This window comes from Rhinopithecus roxellana, chromosome 8 (genome assembly GCF_007565055.1).
Source record: "Rhinopithecus roxellana isolate Shanxi Qingling chromosome 8, ASM756505v1, whole genome shotgun sequence".
Taxonomy (NCBI): domain Eukaryota; kingdom Metazoa; phylum Chordata; class Mammalia; order Primates; family Cercopithecidae; genus Rhinopithecus; species Rhinopithecus roxellana.
This window is the reverse complement of record NC_044556.1, coordinates 96,638,975-96,647,516: the sequence shown is the minus strand read 5'-3', so window position 1 is coordinate 96,647,516 and position 8,542 is coordinate 96,638,975. Positions and strand designations below refer to the sequence as shown.

General features: G+C 41.3%; 1 long non-coding RNA gene across 1 annotated transcript; it reads left to right on the top strand.

The window, feature by feature from the left end:
• The first annotated feature begins 3,335 nt into the window (after positions 1 to 3,335).
• On the top strand, positions 3,336 to 5,032 carry LOC104670721. The gene is made up of 2 exons (XR_749176.1): positions 3,336 to 3,733; positions 4,319 to 5,032. It is a non-coding gene; the product is annotated as an uncharacterized LOC104670721 (long non-coding RNA).
• Positions 5,033 to 8,542: the final 3,510 nt, after the last annotated feature.

Below are 8,542 nucleotides of genomic sequence, written 5' to 3'. Positions count from 1 at the left end.
AGTCTTTGTCAGTTATGCAAAAAGCCTCTAAAAGTAGGACTAAAAACATGGGGCACAAAGACTGGAACAAAATAAATGAATGTGGTTAATAACAGATATGTGGGCTCTCAAGGATATTAACATACATAAAAATTCATCATGAGAAATAATTACATTCCCTATTGTGGCCCACCCTCTAATTCTCCTGGGCCCTGAAAAATAATGGGAAGGTTAACACATTTCTCACATTTCTAAGCATGTTATTATTTCTTGCTTACACAAAAATTGCATAAAAGCAATCATTTGGAATCTGGGAGTAGATGACATATACTAGACTCGGATAAAAGCTTAACCAAAATAGAAAAGCAATCTGGCATTGCTGACAATATTGTCACAAAAATATTACATCTTATGAAGGGAATTTCTCAGAATTCAATAACAACATGTTTAACAGCTAAATGGAGTCATTTGCATATTGTGGCAAAGTAAAAATACAATAATCTCATTTTTTGCTGTCTAATAGGATTTCCTAGGGCTGGATGGCTGGGAAGCAGAGTCCAATCCTTGCAGTCTGCCCTTTGCTTTTTGTTCATTGTTTTCCTCCCTCTGGGCTTTTTCTTCTTCACCAGTTCTTTTTCTCCCTTTCTGCTCTACCTTTATTTTCATTCTTCTTCTTTTTTTTTTTTTTTTTTTTTTGTTTTCTGTTTTTTGTATTTTTAAGAGACAAAGAGTCTCACTCTGTCACCCAGGCTGGGCTGGAGTGCAGTGGCGCAATAACAGCTCACTGCAACCTCCCCTCCCGGGTTCAACAATTCTGCTGCCTCAGCCTCCCAAGTAGCTGGGACTACAGGCACACACCACCATGCCCAGCTAAATTTTTGTATTTTAGTAGAGATGGGGTTTCACCATGTTCCCCAGGTTGGTCTGGAACTCCTGAGCTCAGGCAATCCACCTGCCTTGGCCTCCCAAAGTGCTAGGATTACAGGCATGAGCCACCAGGCCCGGACTTCATTATTCTTTTTTATCCTGTACTCCCTTAATTTATTCCTTTCCATTATTTTCTTATTCACTAAAAGAGATTCCACCTGACTGCCATTAACCTATTCCTAAGTATTAGCAGAGGAAGTGAATGATCATTTCTCATTCTTTTTTTTTTTTTTTTTTTTTTCTGAGATGGAGTCTCACTCTGTTGTCCAGGATGTAGTGCAGTGTCACAATCTCAACTCACTGCAACCTCCAACTCCCGAGTTCAAGTGATTCTCCTCCCTCAGCCTCCTGAGTAGCTGGGACTAAAGGCGTGTGCCATAACGCTTGGCTAATTTTTGTAGTTTTAGTAGAGATGGGCTTTCACTGTGTTAGCCAGAATGGTCTTGATCTCCTGACCTCATGATCCTCCTGCCTTGGCCTCCTAAAGTGCTGGGATTGTTACACCTTCTTTTACTTGCAAGTCTGCCATTATTATTGTTGTCATTATTACTGTTATTTCCCTGGTTACCTCTTTCTAGGCCAGGTCAAGAGAATAGGTGGACCGGGCCATTTCCTAGGAGGTACAGAAACATCCCACCAAATTCCAGAAAAAAGAGGATAGCACAATTACTGAAGTTTTGTGTGTGTTCGTGTGTGTGTCTGTGTGCGCACATATGAACTTTGATTATTATTTCCTCTCATTTTGCCTGCATTATTTGGATAAATGCTTTAAATCATCAGGACCAGAATGGCATGGTGGTTGAGAGACAGGGCTCTGACATTAGCTTATCTGGGTTCAACTTCATGCTTTCCCATATATTTGTTTGAGCCCATAAAACTTACTAGATTTTTCTGCTCTTCAGTTTCCTTATCTATGAAGTCAGAAAAACTATAGAACAGAATTTACAGTACTACTGGGAAGATTCAATAAGATAATGAACTGAAAACATTAACACATTGCCTTGTACATAGTGGACACGGCAAAGGTGACTCTCATTCCACAAATCTACGTGTATGGGAAACAGCACATTTCTTTATTTGTGAATACATTAGCCTCTCATTAGTTTGTAATTCCATCTCACATACTCTGTTTGGGACATAAAGTCCCTCAGGGTCTTTTAAAGGTTCTGAACTCACATGATGAGCCAATGTGCTGATGGTGGCCCCTGGTCATTACCATCTGCTCAGCCAAGTACCTGCTGGTGGAGCCATTGTCTCTCCCACCCTCAGCTCTCAAGGTCAGATTCCTTTTCGAATATAGAATCTTGGGAGAAGCTGGCAACCACTGTCCCTATGGTCCCATTTTTGCCAATTCTTTCTATGAGGTATCACCCCCTGGAAGGCAGAAGGTAGGCATACCATTGTTCTGTCATCCACATGCCTCACTCCTCTCTAGTCTTGGGAAATGTCTCTCTCTTTTTTATTAAAATCAGGATCAAGCACCTCTCTGCCTCCTGCTTCTTCCAAGTCCTGGTTCTCTTTTCTTGCTCTGCCAATGCTCTTTTCTCCTCTGAGCTTAGCCTATTGAAAACAAGATGAAGACCTCTTGCAAGCACAGTGAGCCTCCGGCCTGCCACAGACCACCCACGAAGCAATAAAGCGTAGAGTTTTCTTCCTGTTTAAGTAGCTGGGGAGGGCAGAAAGACCCCAGTAGTAGTAGTACAGAAGAAAGAAAAAGAGAAAATAGGTGGGGAAACCCCAGAAATTAATTTCTAAATGTTATCCAGCTACATAAGTGTTATTCAGATATTAGGGTTTTTTTGTTTTTTTTTAAACACCTTGCTGAAACTGTACTTGGCCTGATTAGTACTTTTCTCTTGGCATTTATTACATACCTTCAATCTTAGTTCATTTTCTGTTGCTATAACATGATGCCTGAGACTGGGTAATTTATAAAGAAAGAGGTTCATTTGGCTCTTGATTCTGGAGGCTGGGAAGTGCAAGATCAGACAGCTGCATCTGGTCCACTTCTGGTGAGGGTCTTGTATACCATCACAACATAGCAGAGAGGCAAAACAGGAAGTGTACGTGCAAAAAGGACAAAATATGAGGCATGACCTTGCTTTATAAAAACATGATCTCTGGAGAACTAACCTGATTTTGTGAGAAAGACATTAATTCGTCTTGCTGGCCTAATCACCTCTTGAAGGCCCCACCTCCTAACCTGGTTACCTTGGCAATAAATTTTAACATAAGTTTTGGAGGGGACAAACCACATTCAAACCATAATACTTTCCTTCTTAGAACATCATCTTCTTTGCTATGACTCAGCCATCTTCTAGTTACCTCCTATAACCCTGGGTGCTACTTCTGTTTATTTCATGGAGTCTTCTACAATCTGTGTCATAGTGTTTGTGGGGTTCCAGATTCTGCTCTGGGCTCTCTTCTGTTCTCACCCTACCCATTTCCCTGGGAAATTGTACCTACTTCTGTTATTGATCTTTTGATAACTTCCATATCTGTTCTTCAGCTCTGTGGTACATTGCAAAGCCTGCCCAGAAATATTTATTGCTCCTCCTGTCAAGAAGTAGAGTTGATTTCTCCAACTATTGAATCTGCCTGCCTTTGGGATTTGCTATGGAGAACAAAATGCAGGAGCGATGCTGTGCCAGTCTTAAGCTTGTACCTCAAGATGTTTTGCACACATATGCTTTTGATCTTGGAACCCCTTATCCTAGCCCAGTGAACAAACTGGGCTGAGCTGATGATCAAAGACACCTCCTTCACCCTTTCTGTCTACAAGGCCCTCTGAAAACAGCTGGTCCTCTGGTGATCCATCAGTTAATTGGTAGGTTCATAAACTAGCTTAGCCCAGATTAGCCAGCCTGGTCCAGATCCACAGAAACATCTAGATGACTTGAAGTTATGAGCAGTAATAAAACATGCTGTTTTTAAGACACTGACTTCTGGGGTGGCTTATCATACAACAAATGTTGATTCATACAAGCTCAAACATATCTTCTGAGCTCCCTATCTTACAAGGCCAGTGGCCCCTGGACATCTCCATCCACACGTCCTAAATTCAACATGTCCAAACCTGACTTCAACATTCTTCCTCATCCCCAGTCCATACCCACTTCCAAGCAGAGCTGATTCTTCTTTTGTCTTTTTTTTTTATCTTGGCAAACAAAATATCATCTACTCAGAAAACTGGGCAGCATCCCCACCCCCAATTCCTTTCCCCCCGTATTCAACCCATCACTAAGAGCAGTCAGTCCCACTTTTGAATAGCTCTCCTACTTATCTACTTTTCTCTACCTCCACTAATTTTTTGTGGTATAGAATATTATCTCCTCTAGCCTGGTTTTCTCAAGACTCCAAAGTCATTTTCCGACCTGCACGCTTGCCTTAACTTCCATTTTTTATTTCACAGGATACTTTCAAAATATAATTTTAACCATGTGAATCACCTGAAGAAATTCCTATAATGGCTCAAATTCTGTCATAATGTCCATGAGCTTCTGCTGGACTCACAGCCTTGACTTTAATCCTCATATAATTGGGAAGCATTAGCAATTCTTGAACAGGAACATGTTAGTACCAGGGCTCTGCTTCAAGAGAACTGGTCTAGGAGTTGTACTGAGCATGGCCTATGGGGAAACTTGGGATGTAAGAAGAGAAATTAAGAAGGCCTTTCATACATCCAATGAGAAGAGATGGATCTCAAACAAGACTGGTGGTAATGGGAACTTTCAGTGTTTCTTGAAGGAAAGTTTTAGGAGGATGAGATGGATACCAAGAAGAACTTCAGGAGTATATTATTCAGGCTTTGTTCTGACCAGATGTCAAGGAAGGGAAAGGGAAAAGTAAAAACTGCCCGTGATCTCAAGCCTGGCTCACAGATATGAGTGAAAGCATTGTTTGAATAATAAAGTACGGAGGAGAAGGAAGTTTATGGAGCAAAGAAATGGTCACAAGACAACTAGGGGACACGGTGCTGGAAAGGTGGTTTGAGGTCAGCCCTTCTGTGCTTGTGTGGCAGCTAGTAGCTCAAGCGCACTGCTCAGCTTTTTCCTTCTGCATCTCTGTATACACCATTTCTTCTACCCAGCTTCCTGATCTATTTATTAAAACCATACTTCCAAGATCTTTCTCATGTGTCTCTCTTCTGGCTGCTTATTTACGTAGTGAATGTTGATTGCGTGATCACTGTATGTCAGCTCTAGGGCTGCTGTGGTAAACTGAGCTCTCCCAATGACCCCTCCATCTCTCTCCGTAAGTATCACTTATAACCCCCTATTATGAAACTCAGTCCTGTGTGATATTCAGCTCTACAGCCAATGATAGTAGATCAAAATTACAAGTTTGGCAAACTCTCCCAGTACACTAGGTCTTAAGTTCATCTTTGTATTTCTCAGAGCACGCAGTAAATATATGATAAATATTTGATGAATTAATGAATCATGCTATAAAATATTAAAATAGGTCTACAATGATAACATTTTATTAAAATGATTACGCTATTTTCAATGTTAAGACCTAGAGATAAAGTAGAATGGAGAGTCTCTGAAGTTCATTAGCAACTGAAATGAACCAGTCAAAATTTCATTAGAGGAAACAACGAGCATAGCTGACATAGATCACCTTGCCCTGATTTTCCTTGTGAAAGTTCATTGATATTTTATGGTAGTGATTTGTTGTAGTGAGAGGTTTAACTTTCCTGACCCCAGTAGTTACATGTGATGTGATTTGAGGGGTGCACCCTGATGCCCCCGCCTCCTTATCTACCCACTGGCAGATGTTTGAGATTTCACTGTCTCCAAAGACTCCATCCTCTCAGTGTAAGGCTTTGATCCGTGCTAAATGACAATATGCGCAGGCGGGGCCACACTGTGAGAATGAAGGGAAAGGCTGGAAGAAAGCATTTGAGTTCATCATGAAATTCAGCACGCAGTCTCTGGGAGTTGAAGTGAGTCTTTTTGTAGGTGGCTGAGATGCTTGGAGCAGAGATGGGTGATAGAAGATGAAATGTCTTGACAAAAGAAAAAGAAATTGCAAAAATTGTCACTCAACTCTCCTATTTCTTCTTGTTTTTCTATGCCCATCTCTCATTCTTCCTTTCCCCGGATCTTTCTTATGAAAATAATATATAATTAGGACTTGCTGTTGTCATTTTTATTTTTATTTTTATTTTTTTGAGACGGAGTCTCGCTCTGTCACCAGGCTGGAGAGCAGTGGTGTGATCTCGGCTCACTGCAACCTCCGATTTCCAGGTTCAAGTGATTCTCCTGCCTCAGTCTCCCGAATAGCTGGGATTACAAGTGCACACCACCACGCCCAGCTAATTTTTTATTTTTAGTAGAGACAGGGTTTCACCATGTCGGCCAGGATGGTCTCCATCTTCTGACCTCGTGATCCACCCATCTCAACCTCCCAAAGTGCTGGGATTACAGGCATGAGCCACCACGCCCGGCCACTATTATTAGAGACTGGCTATTGCCAGTCTCTATTAGAGTTGTCATTATTAGAGACTGGCTATTGCATTAATAAGGACTCACAAAAATATATTCATCTAGGTCTTGTTTTTTGCATTTGTTTTGTTAATATAGACATTGAAAAATTGACAAAACCTTGTTACTGTGGCCCATTCCCCAGATAGTGGTTTTATCATAAAGAACATTTTATCGTAATTGTATTCCTTGTATCAACCTATTTTAGCAAAGCTCATAGTGTTATGTGCCTCCCTAGTGAATAAAAAACACATGCTCCACAAAATTCAGTCTTTGAAGAATATCTAATTACACTAAGGGTGTTATTTACATATGACTTAAGAAAGTAATAACTCTTTAGAATGTGGGCAGAATGAAAGCAGGAATTTCTATTTTTGCCCTTTTTGTATCTTCTGTGTTTAGAACAGTACCTGGTAGATTAGAAGTATTCAATGAATATTTTTTAAATGAATGAATGAATGGTATAGCTTTTATGGGGTAGCCTCATGAAAAATACTCTGTGTTGTGTGCACTGATGCAGAAGTCAGAGCTCTGGTGTTAAATCTCATTTCTGCTACTTACTCCACTATGGGCCCTGGCACGAGGCCCTTGCTCTCTCTAAAATTCACTATATTCATTTAGCGAATGACTCTTGTGTTAGATCATAAACTCTGTGAAGCTAGAGACTGGACTTGATTTGTTTCCCGCTGATTTGTTCCCTGCCTATCACTGCCTAGCATAATGGCTGGAATATAGAAAGGGAGAAAGTAAATTATCTGTTGAGAGATTTAACTCATTTTGGTCATCTTAGTAATGTTTTATGAGGACTAAATGAGAATAGCTAAATGTAAGTGTTTTAAAACCCTATGATGAATTCAGATGAAGAGGGAGGATCTTGTATTAAACTACCTTTCTTGTAGACAACAATGATAAGTGTTGGAAAAACCTTTTAAAATAGTAATTGGAAGGCATTGGAGAGCAAACAAAAGCAGCCAAAAGCTGGAGGGGATGTCATCTTTGAAAGGAGGAATTGCAGGTGAGGAGAAGGAGAAGGGGAAACAGCCCCAGAGGACGCCACACGCTAAGAGGAGACCAGTGTGGCAGGACAGGAGAGGGAAGCTGAGATATGAGGCTGTGTAGGCCAACAGGAGTTTCCTAACCTTTATCCTAGGTGCCAAGGAAAGTCACCAAGAAGTTTAAGCAGCTGCGGATGGCAGTAGGGGTGGTTCCTGTTTTGAAAAAATCTCCTGGCTGCAGCTTGGAAAAGTGCTCTGATGCAGGGTTCGTTAAGCCAGCTGATTGAGCAACCTATGCAATGGGATGCATCTTGCCTTCCTTATCTATTGCTGCATGACACATTACCATACAATAAAACTCACTACTCTCTCACAGTTTCCATAAGTTAGAAGTCTGAGCACAGCATAGCTGGGTTCTCTACTTGGGTCTCTCCAGGCTGAAGTCAACGTGTTGGCCAGGCTATATTCTCATCTGGAGCTCCGATCATCTTCTAAGCTTATTCAGGTTGTTGGGAGAGTTCAGTTCCTTGTAGTTGTAGGACTGAGGTCCCTGCTTTCTTGCTGACTATTGGCCAGGACTTGCTCTCAGCTCCTAGAGGCCACCCTCAGCTCCCAGCCACATAGCCCTCTCAAAACATGACAGCTGACTTTTTCAAAGTTAGCTGGAGAATCTTTCCCCACTCTGCTAGGAAAGAATCTTAGAGAAGGTGATGTATTTTCCTAGGTCTAGCCCAAGGGGAGGGGAGTACACAGAGGGTGAACAGCAGGGTGTGGAAAGCCTGAGAACCACCCTAGAATCTGTCTGCCATCATTTCAACATGGTATACATTTAACTATTTCCGGGGCCCAGATCTGCCTTAGGGGTGAGGCCACTGATAATGACACCCCTTGGTACTCTGTTCTTTTCAGTAAGCCCTTTGGATGGAGTCCTGTACAGGTTACCTGCAGCCAAGCAGATGTCCTTCTTTCTTAGTGGTACATTTCCGGCAGCATTCATGACAATAGTTTATACAAATGGGTCCTTATCACTTTGGCAAAATTTAACCTTTAGTTTGCAAAGAAGCCACTCTAGCTGAACATAAGCGAATTAAAATACTTGTTTTTCAATTTTTGCATATGGATAAAGTTCTAAAAAATATAATACTGTGCCAA